Source organism: Micrasema longulum, unplaced genomic scaffold (assembly GCF_059751315.1).
Source record: "Micrasema longulum isolate JH-2025_06_02 unplaced genomic scaffold, ASM5975131v1 h1tg001272l, whole genome shotgun sequence".
Taxonomy (NCBI): Eukaryota; Metazoa; Arthropoda; class Insecta; order Trichoptera; family Brachycentridae; genus Micrasema; species Micrasema longulum.
Genome location: NW_028278459.1, coordinates 17,222 through 38,050, shown reverse-complemented (window position 1 = coordinate 38,050; position 20,829 = coordinate 17,222).

Below are 20,829 nucleotides of genomic sequence, written 5' to 3'. Positions count from 1 at the left end.
TTTTTTGCACAGTGTGCAAACTGGCCACATAAACAAGCCAATGATATGTCACAGTCCCTGTAAATGCATATACTTCGATATTCCCTACGCAAAAGTGTTTTCTCTCTCTGTTGTAATTAATTTCAAGTATCTTCATTCATTTTTTGAATAGTAAATTAGATAAAACGATATGTGATATTTTTGTATTTATTTCAAGAAAACAAAAGCCATTTAAACAAAAATACAACGTTTACAAATGAATCAAAAGTACAGGCCAGTTAATGTTTCCTATAATATACATTACTAAATACAAAGCAAAAAAAAGTATTCTTGTGTAAAGCTAACAACTTATGTAAAAAAAATACAACAGTAATAAAATAACCCATAAATGTTATTAAATATTTGTACCGAGAGTTGTGATTTCGAGACGAACCCGCTTTAAAAAGTTTTTTGTTATAAACTCGGTCTTCATAAAACCTTTTCGTAAACGTATGAACTTATTTATGAACAATTTATTAAAACCAGCAGACGGGTCGCGAGAGCGATAAAACCAGTAGTTGGGCTTCTAAACTAAGTGGATAAAAGAATTAGCACCCAATGCAATAAATGTACTCATGAACAATGAATTATCTATTTTTAAATATTTTTTTTGCAATAAATTTGTATTACGTAATTCTATTATTTGATGAAAATGTTCAATTGGCAATGGTAGCTAGACATATTACATAGAGTCATAATTTGAGGCTATTTTTCATAACATTTCAGCGAAAGCTCGTCACAGTCAGAAATTACAGGAATAAATTAACACATCTAGAAACAAAAAAATATACGTCGTACAGCATTGGCGTAGACGCTATTTTTATAGTCAAATAAAAGTAACACATCCCAAGAACACGAATACTGGCATTTTTCAAGCGACGCGCGTGCATTATATTCTTCTCTTCGCTGTCAGTAAAAAGTCAATCATAATAAATATTTAATTATCTCCAGTCAATAAAAATATTTTAATTTTTAAGAGCCTTTGTTAAGAGCTTTTTTATGTGTGCGTTAAAGATTGAGAATACAATATTCAATTGTGCGTTTTGTTTAGTTTAGTTTAGTATATACCAAAGAACATAGGATTCATTCAAATCACCTATAAACGTCAATAAATCACAACTATATAATACATTTAACAATTAGTAAATTAAACTAAACAGACAAATAAATTCAAATCAATAACACAATTAATATTAACAAACTAAGATCAATAAACACGAATCTAATACCAAGCTCTCTTGTCCTGAAAATGTTCTTCGACTCTGTAGTAGTTCTTTTAAAAGTGCCCGTGCTTGACAAAATCTTTAAATTTCACTGTCGGCAAAGCCTGAATTTCAAGAGGTACCTAGTTGTAAAATCGTATGCAGTTTGTAGGAAAATAATTTTAAAAAATTACAGTCTAGTAGTGGGCCCAACTAGGATAATATATTTATTTCTCGTGTTAAACCTATGAGAATCTCTGTTCCTCTTAAAATCATCAATATTTTCATGCACATTAGAACTAGTTTTCATAAATAAATTGACATGTGACTGTCAAAAAAATAATTTCTTTAAACTTGTCTCTAAGGGATTCTCCGGGATTCATATTGTAAATCGGTGGAACAGGAATCTTCTGCAGCACAAAAACAGAATCAATATCTGCAGCATTTCCTTACAGCAGTATACCGTAAAACATAACGCCGTGGAAGTAGAAATAGATCAACCTAGCTATTTCTGCATTCTGATGAAGTTGTCGAATCTTTTAACAGCGTAGGCTCCAGAACTAAGTCTGCTCCATAAACCATCTATACGCTAACACAAATACGTAGGTGCTAACACAAATACAGCCTAAAAGATTGGAATGCACTATACTTAAATAGATGAATATCGACCCAGAGACGAACGAACTATTAGGGAAGGAAATCTAAAAGGCTAACGACTTGATTAGCCGGAAATCTGATGCATAGTTTGAGGAAAATTTTCGACGCAAAAAGAACGAGTTAAGATGTCTAGAACGCAAATACAGAAATACGCTATTAATTTCAGATCGATCAATAAGTTGGAAATGCAAGCCCCTTACAAGACATTGATAAAATAAATAAAATCGGATTTCTGGTGCACAACATCAATGAACAGAGAAATTCTCCAAAACAACTCTGGCGAAGGCAATCTGTTTGTGTTGACTATATAGCAGACACCTAATACAAGCGCTATTGCTACCGATTATTTGGCCTTTTATTTTACATATAAAGTTTAAAAAATCAGATTAGTTTCGGAAAAAAAAACGGCAATTTCAGATAACGTCTCCCAAAGATGAAATCAATTTGAACCGACATATGAGGTAAAGGGATTTTGTGGCATTACCCAACAAACAATGCGTATTAGATCCGATTCCAACATGGCCTTTGAAAAAGTGCACTAACGAATTAGGTTTATTTTAACAGACTTTTTTAATACACCCATAGAGTACATCATTGTTTCAATAGCCATAAAAAAAGCTAATATTACTCTGCTTTAAAAAAATCACAAGTAGGTGTGGAAGATCTTTCCAATTTCCTATTTCAAATCTTCCCATCATATCAATAATACTAGAAACAAGTTCTCATGGAATCCATTTTCGTTAATTATATCAAACAGAATTCAGATTCGTTGATGCCTCCGTCAATTAATGAATGCTTTTGTAGTGTCTAGAGTCGATTATTGTAATGGTATCTATGCGGGTCTACCAATAAATAAAATTACTCGCCTAAAGTTTGTATTAATTGCCGCAGAAATACTTATTTTTAGAATCTCTAAGTTCAGTCATATCACTCCACTACTTTTTGAATTACACTGGCTACGTTTTTCACAGAGGCGGGAATACAAACACGGTTGACTTACGTATAAGTTACTGCACAACTCTACTCCGGAATATCTAAGAGAACTATGCATTCTTGCGCTGCAATTTCGAACGCTATCGCGGCCGTAGAAAACACTTTTATAGCGCGGATTTTGTATGAAAATACGCGCTACAAAAGCTTTTTCTCCGGCCACGAGAGCGTTTGGAATAGCAGCCCAGGAATTAGCTGACAAACGTCTAACACTTACTAACGCTACATCCTACATGCGAGAGGAAAAGTTATTATATATTCATACAAACCAGCGCACTAAATTCGGTGAACGCACACTTGCGATCGTACTCCCTATGGCGTGAAATGCTGTCCCAGTAGAAGTGCAAAACTATGAGAGAGGAGTGATGTTTTGGAAAAAACTTAAAACCCACTTGTTCTCTAAATCACTTTAATAAATCCGTAGCATGTGATGTTAAAATAAAATAAAATTAAGTTAAGTTAAAATTAAATTAATATTCATAGAATCACTTTGTAAAGAGTTCCTGAGATATTATAGTTTGAAAATTGCGCTTTATAAGTTATCCATAATATGTATAAATATACAGGGTGTTCTTTAAACTCTGTCATATCCAAAACAACGATAATCGGTATAGGCAAGAAGACATATTAGGATATTTTAAAAAATATTTAGAACGAAGATAATTAAAAAAAAAAAATATTAAAAAAAAACAAACGGTTGCTTAGTTCTGCAGGGAAGAAGCGAGGGATGCGCGACCGTGCGGTTGACAGTGTATCAGGCTCCCCCCTCTTCGTTTTTCCCCTACAGGAGTAAGCAATCATTTGTTTTTTATTATCTTTTATTTTTTAAGATTTTGGTCGTTCTAAAGATTTATTTTAATGTGCCAATATGTCTTCTTTCTCATACTGATCATCGTGGTTTCGGATGTGACAGGGTTTAAAGAACACCTGTATATATTTTGTATTTTTTTTAATTCACCCTTTTTTGCATTTGTGTACCCATGTACATTAAATTTCTAATGTCCTATGCATCTTTAAGTGCGAGTAGGGTTAAGAAGAATTTTCAAAAAAGTTTCGATTCCCGGCTCCGTCCCTGCGCTGTTCGGCGCGTGCGCAATGACGTCAGCGAGCGATGGCGGCCAGCGGCTAGGAGCGCCAGTGTTCCGCGTGCTTCCCACGCGCATATACTACTAACGCCGCAAGCGAGACGCGCTGGACACGAACGAATCCGAACTCGCACGAACTTACCGACCTGCACACGAAATAAGGGCGCGAAAGGTTTGAAAATTGGAGAGTTGCCAGTGTTGCATCCAAAACTACCGAAAAAGTGCTAAAAATCGAGAAACGAAAAATTTCATTGTTAATGTGAAAGTGTGCGTTTAAATGTAATAAGTAAATGTGTGTATTCATTATTCGACGTATTAGTTTAAATTTTTTTTTAAAAACGTACCTACTAACAAATTTCGAGTTACCGGTTGATTTCGCTGGTAGCTACCCAACTATCTACAGCATAAATATTTGTTTCCAATCAGCCATAAAGACACAAACTGTAGTTCAATCACAAACAACTATCGACGTGCTAATAAGCGACGAGATAACAATTTCTCACCATGGTTGTTTATCGTATTCGCGATCACAATGCAACATCCGTGAACACCTAATAATAAATGTCAAAATATTTACGTTTCGCGACGTATAATCCTACTGCGTAATCACATATTTAAATTTCACCGGTGTCAATGTGGAAAATATTCCAAAACTGCTATTTTTATTTACATATTTATTAATTATTTATCATGCTATTTATTGCATTAAGCCGGCGGTTTTGAATGTCAAGACAAGCAGTTGCCATAGTAATTGTAATTTAATTGTATTTTTTTTGTATTAATTTTTTTTTTTTTTTTAAAACCTTTATTAGGTAAAAAAACAATACATGCATTCAAAAAAATGGAACACTTAAATATAAACTTGCTTAAAAAGAGTCTAGCTCTTGTGTTGCAAAAAAAACTGCAAAACAAAATAATACAATAAACGAGAAATTAAAGAATTGCAAAAATTGAGAAAATTTAACACTAATAAACAATAAATAAAAACACAAAATTTGTAAATTGATATACACAGGCACATATTATACATACATCTTTATTTTCAGAATGCGTTTAATGTTAATTACGTCAAGAAGATTTCCTTTAATTTATGCTTAAATTAGTTAAGATACTCTTTACTATTTTGCAAATGCAATATATTGTATTATTTTTTAAAATAAACGCCGATTTTTCGCCAGTGAACTGTATTCATTAACGAGGAGAACAAAAAACAAACTGACACGAGTGTTGACTTAGAGATTACACACGCGTTGACTTATGACTGCGATAACTTGAGCATGTTCATTATTGTAAATTGTGATCGCGCAAATGCTCAGCATGTTTTTAAGCACGTCGATAGCTATTTGTGATTGATCTACTGAACCTTTAAAAAAAAATGTTTATGATAAAAATAAAAAACGATTGCATTTTGAATATAATTTTTCGTTTTAGAAACATATCGTACCTTTATAAGAGTAATGACACTACACATTTTTTTTTTGCTTTTGCATGGTGTCACATATATTATTTTTTGATATATTTCAAAATTCTCAAAACAAACATCCTATTTTATAAAAGCAATTAGTTTATCATGCGCAGTATTGTTTTTAATTACTCATTACTTTATTTGGTCATTCTGAAAAACGTGATTTTGTTCAGTGTCCCTGTTGTCGGCCTCGTGGTGCAGTGGCGGGATTGCAAGAGGTCTCGAGTTCGAATCACGACATGGTTGACATGAAATATTTATTTAAAGAAGTGTTTTTACACTAGGATATTTCATTTTTCGGCTTTACCCTCGATTGACACCTGAAACGTAAGACTGACCATCTTACCGTCATGTAACAAAAATGATTAAGATACGCTGCGATTTGTATAACTATTCAGTGTCCTATGCACCATTAGGTGCGGAAAGAGAATAATTATGATGATTTTTATGTATATCTGGGTAGTATGTTTACTAGAGATGGAAATATGGACAAGGATATTGAAAGGAGGGTTAGTGCCGGTAACAGAGTTAATGGTGCCTTAAAGTCTGTTGTAGCAAATAAGTGTCTATCGCAAGAGGCTAAATTAGCAGTTCATAATGGAGTTCTGGTACCAACCCTAATGTATGGAAGCGAAGCATGGAGTTGGAAAAAAAGGGACGAAAGTAGACTGAATGCTGTTGAAATGCGATCCCTCAGGCGAATGTGCGGAAAAAACAATGTATGATAGGTGCCCTAATGTCGAAATTAGAGCAGAATGCAAGGCTGAGTTAAGCATTATCGACAAAATTAAGAAAGGTCTTTTGCGATGGTTCGGTCATGTGGAGCGAATGAATGATGAAAGAACGGCTAAAAATATTTATGATGCGAATGTGTCTGGTTGTAGAAGTCGAGAAAGGCCGAGAAAGACATGGCATGATCAAGTACAACAAATTCTTGAAAGTGGTCATGTGAAAAGTCGGAATAATCGACGTGCGTGCATATGAAAATGTATGAATGTGAAGGAAGCAAAGGAAGTATGCCAGGACAGAGTGGTGTGGCGTTCTATCCTCTCTGCCTACCCCTCCGGGGAAATGGCGTGATGGTTAGTTAGTTAGTTAGTTAGATTTTTATGTCACTGTTGTTATAAAGGAGCCAGATTATTACAATTAAGAACCGGGTTGCGGTCCCGTGGGTAGTGTCGCGGACTCACGGATCAGAGGTCCGAGGTTCGAACCCCACTCTACCACAACAAGATTCTCATTTTCTAATTGCGTGTAATCGTTGAAAATGACCCCCAAAATTGAAAGATTTTAAGTCATAAGATCGCATTTATTTATTTTTAAACTAAAAAAAATACTTTATATCCACATTTTGAGTCGAGAATATAGAAGTTTACGCATTTACAGGGCTTATGGGATTATTTATCTGTGTCCAGACAGTTGAAGAATACCAAATGTGTGTGAAATAGAACCAGAACCCTGGGCGAGTGTTTTTGACTCGATGGCTGCTCTCGGGTAAAAAATCTGAATAAGGAAATCTAGCAGAGATAAATTTGCCTCGTTGTGTAGTGGTTGACACGTTCGCTCACCATTATTGAGGTCCTGGGTTCGATTCCTGGTAGGGCAGACGTGAAATATTGATATTAATGGTACTGCAATATTTCGGTGTTCTTGGACTAGACTGTAAAGAGCAAGACTGATCAATTTACCTTTAGAACCAGATGATCAAACAACGCTGCATCTGTTTTACCAATGCAGTGCCCTATGTACCACTGGGTGTGGAAAGGGAGATGATGATGGGGTTATTGTCAAGTTTAAGTGATCTCTTGGCATTTAGCATTCTGCCAGTGTTTTGACATCAATATAACTTTAATTTTTATTTATTTGTTTAATCCAATATACAGGTTGTTCTTTAAACCCTGTCACATCCGAAACCACGATGATCAGTATGAGCAAGAAGACATATTAGCACATTAAAATAATTTGTTAGAACGAATAAAATTTACAAAAATAAAATATTTAAAAAAACAAATGAGTGCTTACTTCTGAAAGGGAGAAGCAAGGAGAGGAGAGGGGGGAGTCTAACACACCGTTAGCCGCGCGGCCGCGCCACCCTCGCTTCTCACCTGCAGAAGTAAGCGACCGTTTGTTCTTTTTAATATTTTAGTTTTACAAATTATCTTCGTTCTAAATATTTTTTTAAATATGCTAATATGTCTTCTCGCCCATACTGATCATCGTGGTTTCGGATGTGACAGGGTTTAGAGAACACCCTGTATAATACAAATACATAGTTTACAAAAAAATGTTTATACAATAGGTACATTCAATATCATTTCCTTTTTATTTATGGATGTAGCCACTACTACACTGGCCCACAGGCACGTTTTAGAGTGTCAGTGTATTATTTATTTCATACATACTTTATACTTTATACATACTTTCACATCAATTGTCAAGTCACATCAAAATATTATCGGTGTAAAAATTCAAAAGAAATATGAAAAAAGATTTTATAACATACCTACATTACTAAAATAAGAAAGGACTTTCAAGAAATTAATACATGTTATTCAATGACATGTACTAAAAGTACAAAAAATTTTACGCACAATTATACTATCAAAGATAATTCCATATCACGGTGTAGCGAGATTAGAGACTTAAGAGTTATTCTTGAAAATAGATTGCCGTTTGGGTCTCACATAAATTATATTGTTGAAAAAGCTTACTAAATGCTGGGCTTCATTTTAAGAATTTCCAAACCTTTTAAAAAACCAAATACATAAAAAACTTTATACAACACTTCTGTACGCAGTAACTTGGAGTTTGCATCCGTTGTGTGGAGCCCACAATACATAACAAACATAGAAAGGATTGAAAATGTTCAACGAAATTTTTTTAAATACCTAGATTATAAAAACAATAAAACGCTTTGTACTTACAGCCAATCTGCCGAACAAAATGGATTTCTTACCCTTGAAAATAGACGCACTGTTTCTGAATTACGCTATTTACATAAATTATTAAATAATAAAGAAGACTCTTTTAACCTATTCTCCAAAATTAATATTACTGTCCCCTTTCGCGTGACAAGAAATAAGTATTTATTCCATCTGCCAGTCTGTAGCACTAATTATGCACAACACTCTTTCCTTTATAGTTCTTGCCGGAACTATACTGCTTTTTTTTCATCTGTTGATATATTTTACATGCCCCTTTATTTATTTTAAAATAAATAAAAACTCATAATTTCTGGCTGCAATACGATCCCACTTACTATTTAATGATGCTCACACTTATACACACCTGAACACTTACTACCACACTAATACACATAAACACACATCTACACTTACTCTCATACACATAAACACACCCTTTTGTTGGAACACAATTTAATAATATGTATGATTCTTATGTAGAAACTTCGCTGGTCTGTCTTTAAACCGTATTTTTTATATGTTATTATATGTTGTCGACTGTTTGTTTCTTTAAAATAAATAAAATAAATAAAATAAATAAAATTAATAAAATTAACAAAATGAATAATTAAAATTATATTCTGTCTAACCCTTTAAGTAATTCATTTATGGACTAAAGATTTGAAAACATTGTTTTTCATTTTTCTTACCGACATATCCTTTCTTAAAATGTTGTACCCCCTTGGGCCCGGAAGGGCTAAAATCATTTGTGTTAAAAATTGTAAAATTAACCACCTCTTTAAACACTTTATCCTGCTATATTAGAGAGGTAGCAACGTTAACTAAATGTACATTCAATATCTTTATTAATATATAATTCTTCTGTACATGTGATATCGCTAAACTCCTTCTAAACGGCTTAACCGATTAACGTGCGGTTTTCAGCGAAATGTAGATCTTTGCGTTGCGCGTGTTCGTAATTTCAATCGAATCTGTAAAAAAAAGTTAAAAGCATAAATGTTTTTTTCATCGACCTACCAGAGTTGTATTCGAAGATAATGCATATTATACGAAAAAAATAAAGGGTGTTGTTTTTTAGTGTTTACAAACAACATTATCTTTTATGGATCCTTATCAGATTCCTTCCTTACATTCCTTATAGTTAATTTCTACTTATTTCTTTTAACTGGATTTTTGGTTATACTAAAATAAAATTAACTGACTTCAATACGTTTTTTATAAACCGCATTCATGAATAATGTGCACCCCTGTTGGTGAAAAGAGCCGAGTTTGACATTTGCAAATAGAATTCTTGAATTGAAAATTGATTATTTTATGTTTTAAGTACCTAGGTACCTACGTATCAATGAAAAGTCTTTTTCCAAGCTAATAGCAGGCAAGCCAACGTTCGGGCAGGACAACGTTTGTCGGGTCCGCTTGTTTAATGATATAATTATAATTAAACAAGTATTTTAAGTAACTACGTTTCACAAATAATATGGAGAGCCTCTAATATCTTTTTTCTAACATTATGTTGCATTTCATTAATCATATCTCTTATAATTAAATATCGCCACCGCCATGCCAATCAGAACGAGGGAATAAGTTTAATAAAAATGTCGTATGTCAAAAGTTTAATTGTAAACGCAAGGACAAAGTCAAATTTTGCATAAAAAGTAGGCCGTGTTGCGTCACAGAGCATTGCTCTTAGTTTTGGTGAACAGAGATCAGATATGTCCCATTATGTAGCCAGTACATAATTATATCGTATGCTATACATACACATTATATAATTAGGAACTGTCATATGACAGTAAATACTATACGCCAACATGGCTTTGGCTACCTTACCAATAAATAATACGCATACTGTTGTTTATTTCACTAATTTGAGAAAATGCTATACATTATTTATCTATGGTTTATTAAGTGAGTTCAAAACATCTTCAGAAATAATTTAAACATTTTACTTAAATATAAAAAATTATCACGAACATACCTTTCAAATTAACAAATCATAACAGGGATGGAGAATACCTTAAATAAGGGAATATGAAAGTCTAGGTATTTACAAGGCTTATGACCTGTCATTGGCTGCCATTTTACACACTGTGTAACATTCACCATTTTGCCTATGTTAGAACATCCAAATTTCTTCAATTCCCCCATCTGTTGATTTTAGTGAGGTTAAAGAGCTGAAACCTTTATTGTTGCGAAGAGATTCATATGACTGAATTATTTCACATACTAGGCAACTCCTGAAAACAATTTTCCAATTTTTAAACTTCTTCTTGGACCAGTTGATTTTATTACAATACTTAAGTTTGTCCAAATATTTGTAGACAAAAGACTGGACATTTGGACAAACTCAAATATTGTTATATCTTTCAAAATTGATTTGAAATGTTTTAAGGCTATCTATTTACTTTACTTTTTAGTTGTAATACTGTTTCTCTCATAATTTTTCTCGTCTTATTCTTCGGTTGTTGGTTAAATTTTAAAATATTTTTTATTGGGATTTATCTCATTAATATTATTATCGTCGGCCTCGTGGCGTAATAGTCAGTGCGTTTTCCTACCATGCAAGAGATCTCGGGTTCGATTACCGACATGGTGAATATGAAATATTTTTATAAAATGGTGTTTTCAACTAGAATATTTCATAGTCCTGAAACGTAAGACTGATCATCTTACCGTTATGCAACAAATATGATTAAGATATGCTGTGATAGGAGTACCAAAGCAGTGCCCTATGCACCATTAGGTGCGGAGAGGGAATAATGATGATAAATATTATTTTATAGATGAAAATTACATTATATTTTATTTGTGGCTTTACTGTGAGACGCAATATATGCTAATCTAATACTATAATACGCCAATTTCTTTGTGCATTTTATCTTCATTTAAATAAGCAGGTATTACAATATCTGTCCCGGGGTCAAGTGACCGGCCGTTGTCATATTAAAATACATATGTATAAAACTAGCGGACCCGACAGACGTTGGCTTGCCTGCTATTAGCTTGGAAAAATACTTTTGATTGATTAGTAGGTACCTAGGTACTTATTTATGATTGCATTCCAAAAATAAAAATTATTAATATTCAAATATTGAATAGGTACTTGTTTATGGTTAAATTCCAGAACATGAAATAATTCATTTTCAAATATATAATTCTTTTTGCAAATGTCAAACTCGACTCTTCTCTCTAACAGGGGTGCATTTTATTCATGAATGCGATTTTAAAAAATGTAATTAATTCCAATTAATATTATTTTAGTATTACCAAAAATCCAACATAAATAAATAAATTGGAAGAAACTAAAGGAATGTCAAGAAAGAATCTGATTGGGATCCATAAAAAGTGAATGTTGTTTGTAAATATTCAAAAACAAACTTTTTTTAAACACAAAAAAACGAATTCCTTCCATTTTTTTTGTATACGCAATCTCGTCAAATGCAACCCTGGTGAGGCGATGAAAAAAAGATTTGTGCTTCTTACTTTTTTTTACTGATTCAATTGAATATTTACGAACCCGCGCAGCGCAAAGATCTACATTTCGCTGAAAACCGCGCGTAAATCAGTTTAGCCGTTTAGGAGAAGTTTAGTGACATCACACGCACATAAGAATTACATATATAAGGATTATCGGCAAAAATCATAAAAGGAGGGGGGGGGGGTCTACAACTTATAAGTAAAAAGTTATTAATAAAAATAAATCACTCAAATCATAGCACATAGCACTTTTGAGAAATCTTTAGATTTAAGTAAATCGTGGTAATAGAAACAGTCTCTGTTTAAAATTGTTTTAACTATTTATAACAAAAAAAAGTGAGCGTAGATTTTTAGAATTAAAAAAATATAGACGCAAAAATTTTACTTAATTTTTCAAAAAAAAAAATGTTTTTCAATATCATCCTAAAACTCGGCATAACTTTTTTTAGCTTTTTATATTTATTTTCATGATTATTTACTACAAACACTTACGTCGCAAAAAGTCAGTGCAAGATGCAGATTACAGAACGCAGTACAAAAAAAAACACATCCATTTCAATATTTAGATCAAACACTGATTTGAGTCTACTATTTTTTTAAATTTTATTAGAACTGATTTAAGTGATTACTCTTATCTTATACTGTAAGATTTACAATTGTGAGTACGTTGATTGGTTATCGAAAGACGCACACTTAATAACGAAAATAATATGTTTGTTTTATATTTTGTAGTTAGTTCTTGTCATAATGGTACCAATCAAATAATAATTAGCCATAAACCAGAGCTAGGTAGTTCTGCTTGGCTGACCAGAACCCAGGAACAGCAATAAAGAGTGTCTTAAACATTTTTAGTGCTCGTTCGAAAATTATTTTTTTGTGTATTTTGATTTATTCATTTGTAAGAAAAATCTGAAAAATGTACTAAAAAATATACTTATTGAATATTAACTGTCTTTTGTATGCAGATGATGTCGTGCTTCTTGCTAGCAGCAAAGAAGACCCGCAATTCTTGGTAACAAAAGTCTACGATGTGTGCAAGAAAAGCGATTTGCTTATGAATGTTGATAAATCGAAAGTTATGGTTTTTGAAAGGGATGAAAATATAAATAAACGTGAGATCAGCGTGAACGGAGTTATTCTGAATCAGGTGGAAGAATTTGTATATCTGGGAAGTATGTTTACTAGGGATGGAAAAACCGACAAATATATTGAAAGGAGGGTGAGTGCCGGGAACAGGGTGAACGGTGCACTGAAATCTATTTTGGCAAACAAATGTTTATCGCAGGAGGCTAAACTAGCAGTATACTATTCAAATATGATTCTACGCCCCTTCTGGACTATTCTTAATTCTATGGCTATTATATCTCAAGCATTTTGAAGTACGACAGGAACTGTATTTGCTCTCCGAAATCCGTGAAATCCGACTGCATCGCAAGCAGTCTCAACGAGCTTAATTTGAATCAATATTTGAGAACCTGCGGTGTTAATCTTCAGCACAATAGGCTCGCTGGTGATTAGCTTCTGATTCTTCGTCTCCTAATATAGCCTCTTTGCAAGGAATAGTCGTACGTTTTTTCATACTGTAATTCATTGTTAACTGAAGAAAAGATCACTCAATTTTTATAAAAATATTAAATGTTAAAGATATTTGAATCTAATTTTATGATTACCTTCCGTAATTTAGACGGAGGTATATTAAAATAACATTAATCCCATTTTTCAACAAATCATAGGATAGGATCATACTTTATGTTATTATATTGAATACTATACTCCTATTTGGTCACTTTACTATAATGTTAATTAATCGACTAGAAAGGGTCCAATTTTTTTTTTAAGCAGGTCGACTACCGGTTGAACATTAACCTCTCTAACCTAAATGCTGAAAGTATGCAGTACCATGAAAAAAACTCTCTTAAAAATCAAAGAATAATGTCAGACCAGTTATTTTATACAAATTAATAAATAATAAAATTGATTCTCCTAACCTACTCGAAAGACTTCCATTCCGTGTGCCATCTAGACCGACAAGACAAAATGTTCTGTTTTGCACAGAAAACGCGTCAACAAAATATTTGAAACAATACCTAGAATATGCGACCAGTATAGCAATAAATTTACAGAGGCTGATATTTTAATGACAGTGCATGTAAATTTAGGTAAAAAATCATAGAAATTTTGAGAGAAGCAGATATTTAACTTTATTATTATATACGTATTTTTCGTTTCGTTTCTTTTACATTTATTATATTTAACATAATTCAAATTATTGTATTAAGTGTAAACAATTTTTTGCTGGGTGTATGAGTGTCCTACACGGATATACAAATAATTTGTCAATATTTGTGTACATACTGTTTGTTTACCGAATAAAATAAAAAAATAGTTAATATTAATTACCAATATTTTTTATTTTTTTTAAAAACGAAGTATTTATATTTTCTAAAACATACATTCCTAGTTGTTAAAATAAATTTAACTAATACATTAGTAACTGGGAATTCCCTGAATGTACATATAATGGCATCATAACACTAAAACATTCCGGCGAGTGAGATCTAATCTTGAACCAGCTTGCTATGTTAAATTCTTGTAAACTATAAACATTTTACATTCCAAAATAAGTCATGTTTTTATTCAAAACTCGTTTGACCATTAGAATTTTTGTAACTACAACAGTTGTAAAAATCGCGCAAAACGGCATTTAATTTAAATAATAACGGAATTTTATCGCGAATAACGAGAATGGACCAGCCATTGAGAATACATAAATCATACTTTAAAAATAGACAACGTGTTTTTTTAATTATGTACAGTGCGTTAAAATGTTTAATAATCCCATGTTAATGTGTTAGTGATAATCTGTTTCAAATAAAATATTTTAGTGTGCCTACTAACACAAACGAAATTTGTATTTTTACTTGGTTCACCGACAGGCACTAACACATTAACATAGGGTTATTAAACATTCGAAAGCGCTGTATTTCGCTTATGTTATGTCTAAAGCAAAAATGTTTTTAGGAATCTGAACAGAAAATATATTAGTTGGTTTGATTTAAAAAGTATATATTTTAGTAAAGCTGATAAAGACTGTTTAAATTTCTTGTGTTCGGCCAATCTACAATAATTACATTACAAAACGAAGTCAACCCGAGATACGAAAAAGATAGCCCTACTAATGTTTTAAGAAGAACGCGTAAAAAAATATGTTTTTCAACTGTGGAAAAGTGATTCCAGAGGAAGTTTATTAAATCATTTAAACTGTTGCGTTCAAAGAACAGGAGAGCGCGTCGGGCGGACAGAGATATGGGAAACCAATGGTGTATCGGAAGACCGCCCAAGGCTCCCCAATCTCCACGCGCTGTTGAAGAACCCTACACCGTCGTGGTCCAAGATATAGCCTTGAACAATAATAAAGAGCTTCCAGATAATATGAAACATGACAGACACAAACCCAATGGCAACAAAACGGAAGCAAACGATCTGGCAGAAGAACAAACGCAGCAAATAAACCATAAACAATACGATCAAACAGATAGTGCGATAAAAGATAGAAATTATTTAAAAATAGATAGTTTCAGTGTTCCATTAGCAGACAAATGTGAAGATACCCCCAAAGTAGTTACAGTTGTGAAATCAATTTTGGACCAGCCGAAAACTGTTCAACAAGATCAAAGTTTGAATACGAAATTGAGTGATATTCGAACAATGCCTTCCAACCTCGGTCTTCCATTAAGTGGACGATCCTTACACCACATGCTGGCCAATCAATACAAACAATCACAGGTATGTTGTCTTACGCACTTGAATATAAATAACTTGTATTTGTGTTTTGTTCGTGCAGCTGATGATTTTCCTGTTGGGTGGGTGAGTCAGTGCCTAAAGTATTATTGATATTATAACTTACGAGTGTATGTATACAGGGTGACTAGGACTGAACCCGCCATAGCAAATTCGCATATAAAGGATGTCATTTGCTAATTATTGGACCTTACTCTCCTTCACTAAAGTTTTATAGTTTGACAATTTTTTGTCAATTTTTTACTTTATTGAGATTTTTACAAGAATTTTTTTATTTTTTATTATTTTAGTATTTTTTTATTTTTTGTTGGTAGCCATAAACATTTGTGATTAAAATACGTGAACTTTTCTCAAACTAGAGTTAAAAAATTCAATTATATTATCGCTTTAAAAAAAAAGTTTCAAATAAAAACTTTACGATCAAATTCAACCGGAAATAAAACAAAAACTACCGTGTTTCAATAATTTATTCAACTCTAAGTTAATTTTCTTTTTTGTTACCTTTTAAACGTTAGTAACTTTGTATTCAGAAAGTTGCTAACTAAAAAAAAACATAATAATTTGTACCTACTCATAAATTTGCAAAAAATACTTTGCGCTGTTTGCGTCAACAAACTTTTACTAAATTGGCCGGTACGACAATTACAAATAATGTTTTTTTTTTAAGTTAGCAACTTTTAGAATACAAATTTTAAACCTTTAGAAAGTTGACAAACTAGAGAGCTAAATTAAAGTAGAATAAATTATTGAAACACAATTTTTTTTAAATTATTTCAGGTTAAATATCGTAAAGTTTTTTTAGTTAAAGTATGAGTTTTTTTATAGCGTAATATCTTATTTTTTAACCCTAGTTTGAGGAAAATTCCGATGTATTTTAATCACAAATGTTTATGACTACCAACAAATAATAAAAAAAACACCAAAATAATGAAAAACAATAAAGTTCTGAATGCTCGGAGGTCAAATTTTGGAAAAATCTCAAAAAAGTATAAAAAATGACATATCTCCCAAACTATTAAGCTTTAGCTAGGGAGAGTAAGGTTTAATAATTAGCAAATGACCTCTATGTGCGAATTTGCTATGGCGGGTTCAGTTTCAGTCACCCAGTATATTATTATTTATTAGTCAACGCTTAACGCACAGCAACCATTTTTCGTAATCGATATTCATACTTATTTTATATTACCCAGTTAAATTATAAATGGATTCAAAACATCGTAGGTACCTTAACAGGTGGTTCAGAGAACAATAATTTTATTGTTTAAATCTTATAAGCTACTCCACGGCTACAAATATATAAAGGTGGTTATACATATAGGTACATTATTTCCGTGCATTTACTAAGTTTGTTTCTTAAGATTCACCGCCACCAGCCGCATTATTATTTTATTGATACCAAAGGTGCATAAAATACCTGGGAGTAAAATCATTGACTGTCAACATAAATGGACTAATAATCTTGAAGTAATTGTTAATAAACTACGATATTTAACCTATGTGTTCAAAATACTAAGTATTTACGCCCAGCTAAATACGATTAAAATGGTTAATTATGAACTTGTAGTCATCGCTTTCCTATGGAATAATTGGATGGGGGGGAACTTACAACAATCATATTAAACCATTAGAAACTGTTTAAAAATTTATATTAAAAATAATGCTTTACATCGCACTTTTCCCTCTTTTCAATTGTTCCAGGAAGCTAAACTTTTAGACCTTAGACAAATATATTGTTTTCAATGTTAAAAATATATATTTAAGAACCAAAATTTATTTATAAGTAATTCAAATAAATCAAGTCAAACAAGGAATCCTGTGTTAGAAATACCACATTGTAAAACGAGGCTCGCACAGAGACATGTATAATTTATAGGCCCAAAAATTTTAAATTATTTTTTTACTGATAATATTTCATTGATTCCAAACTTTCAAAATTTTCCTTCTTTTAAAAAACATGCACTATCCTGGATTCAAACTAAAGATATGAGCTCTTTTTTTTAAATATATTTTTTATTTCCTTTTTTAATTACTATAAAAAAATACCATATTATCTTTTACAGAATATTTTATTTTTTCTTTCTGATGTTACACAAACATTAAAACTGTCCATTATTTATTATAGGAGCATAAATTCATTAGCATTTTCTTGTATACCCACGAACAGGCCATGCCTTTGTGGGGTTTTTTGTTTACTATTTTTACTATTAATATGTATTTCATTGCTATGTAATTATGCTTTATTTTTTTAATACTCTGTTTTATCACTTATGTTTAATGTAAAAAACAAAAAAATTTAATAAATAAAAAAAAAAGCTTTCATCTATCTTCAATTCGTATGAAAATGATCATAAAATTTTGGTTTTTACATTATTTTTTAAATTTCATTTTATCATCATATAAAAAAATCGTCTTCTCTGGCTACTTAAAAAAACGCCTGAAACCTTACTATACATCTTTAGAACCATAACTTTCTTCATTTGAAAAAAGATTTTTTATTACTCCTCTTTCCTGGTACCTCTTCTCTTTCTTGCAAACTGATCCTGACCCCACATTCGTCATCCTAATGTATAACATAATGTACGTTCATTAAGTTTACATGTCCAAGCCTTTTCTCCCCATTAAAAACTGTTTACTTTGAAAACTTTTATTCTTAATTAATTAGGTGTATTCATATATTGAATTGACTCGGTGTTATTTTGTGGAACTCCATATTATAATCGTAATATTAAAATTAAGCACTGATTTAAGTCTACTTTAAATTTAAATTTTAAATTTTATGAACATTTTAAATAGACTCAAATTAAAGTTTTATATTTAATTTTGATATTAAAATTTAATCAAATTTTTTTCATTATATATAGAAGTGGAATAAAACTATATACGTATTTTTATTATTTTTATTTGGTAAAATGCAGTTCCACCAAGAAATGTCAGTAGAAAAACTCAATCTAGTATTCATATATTTTTTTAATTTATTGTTTTGGAACAAATCTTTAATCAACTCTTCTTCTGACAAGTCTGTTTTTGGTTGGCTGGAATATATAGCTTATTGCGATAAGTGCACAAATGTACTTATTCTTGTATGTGAAGATTTAAATATAAATAAATAATATAATGTAATGTTATGTAATCAATTGTATCATCCAATGTGGAAAGTGTAAAGGTATTGACTTTTTACAATTTAAGTTTTGAATATTCTTATATTCAGTGAGAATTATTGTTATTATGAATAAAAAAGTACCATTCGAGTCACATTTTTCTTTCTTGTAATGTAAGGATTCTGATTTTTTTGTCACAAAAATATTGATCAGTATTATTGTCCAGTTTATGATGGAATTACAAATAAATTTAAATGATTTGGTTTAGGAGTCTTGCACCTACATAATACAGTCAGACGTTATAGTTTTATCCTCATATTTCGTGTAAAAAATAAATTGCCCAACGGACACATTGGACATGTAGCTTTGAACGCAATGTGCAGCAAAAGAACGGCTAAAAAGATTTACGATGCAAATGTTGCGAAATGCAGAAAACGAGAAATCCCAAAAAAGACATGGATTGACCAAATCAAACAAAGAAGATGGACACGTATAATGTCGGAATAATTGGCGTTCGTGCGTGCATGCGCAAATTTATGAATGTAAAGGAAAATGTGGCGATCCGTGATTCATTTTATAAGTAATCTACAAAAAATTATCATTAATTTTTACCTACACACGAGTATAAGTACATAATACGTAAGTAATATAATTATAAATCTATTTTTTTTCTGTGGTTCTGTAAAAATCAACTCAAACAACAATTATTATTAACTACACGATATACGTAACTTTATTCTACACTATTTTAATACAATACTTGTACAAACAATTATTAACAAATACCACAATGACATTCAGCAATAACTGTCAAAACTGAGCACTAGCCGTTTCCTTTTAAAATAAATCATGACGAAAACGGTGACTGCGAACGCCACATGTTCTATGTGATACATAATAATATGTCAACGGTATCCTATCAAAGAAAAATAGTCCTTCGGAAGTAATGTTCGAAATACTTGTTTCCATATAGGGAATCTTTAAATAATATTTGTAATTTGCAAGCTTGTTTTAGTATTCAAAAACCTGACTTGGGGTGAAGATGTAAAATACAGTGTACTTTTTTGTATGGAGAAATAGGCTGAGGTAGGTTCACTGAGAACGGGCTGGGCACCGGGCGCACTTCAAAGATATTTTTTGTAGGAAGATATAAATGGTGGTGGTGATTTAAAATAAATAACAATTATTTTATTTATTTTCGCATAAACATAAAAGTCAAATATAATGGTAAGCCGTGTATAATCGCTTACTTTGACGATTCGCCCCTGGGTAGCGAGGTATGTCCGCAAAGACATAATGAAGTGGCGTTACGTCCTGATGGTGTTTGTATTAAAATTGCTAAATCAGTGTCAATTTTTGTTTGTTTTTTAAAGTGTTTTAAAAAAAACGTGACTTTAGGTGGTATGGCGAGGTATGTTACGTAACAATTAAATGGATGTAAAGAAGCATATTCAAGCTCTCTGTAATTATATTCACAAATGCAATAAAGGTTGACTACAGCCCAGAGCAGAGGTCACAAGTCAACAACCTAAAAATATGTTAACTTTGTGTATAAAAAGAGAAATTTGTGTGAGATATTTTCTCGAAACGGTAAGAAGTCTCAAATAGGAATTAAAGTATTGGAAAATAAATATAACTTTTGTAGGTTTTAGAGTTTAAAAGGAGCAATAAAATTTAATGGCGACTGCGATCCTCGTTGTCGATTACGATGCAGTTATCACGCGATGTAATTACAATAATAATCATTATCATCATCATATTTGCATCTGGCAATGCACAGGGCACTGAATTTGTACTTCATTTGCAGGGTGTCTAGATCATTTTTGTTACATGGAAGGTAAGGTGACCAGCCCATCATCACGCTTGCCTATTTTACAAGACATTCGCGAAAGTACCTAAATTTTGCTATTTGGAACACTACACCCATAATTAATAAATTACAACAGTGCTATTAAAAGTGAACTGACATTTATTGATAAATACATAAAATTTCAAATATCTGCCTTCTAATAACATACAAAATGATAAATCAAACTTCTATAACTAACTTATACAAAAAAAAATCATTTAAAAATGTGAATTGAACAGGAATGTTGCGTCTCATAAAATGAA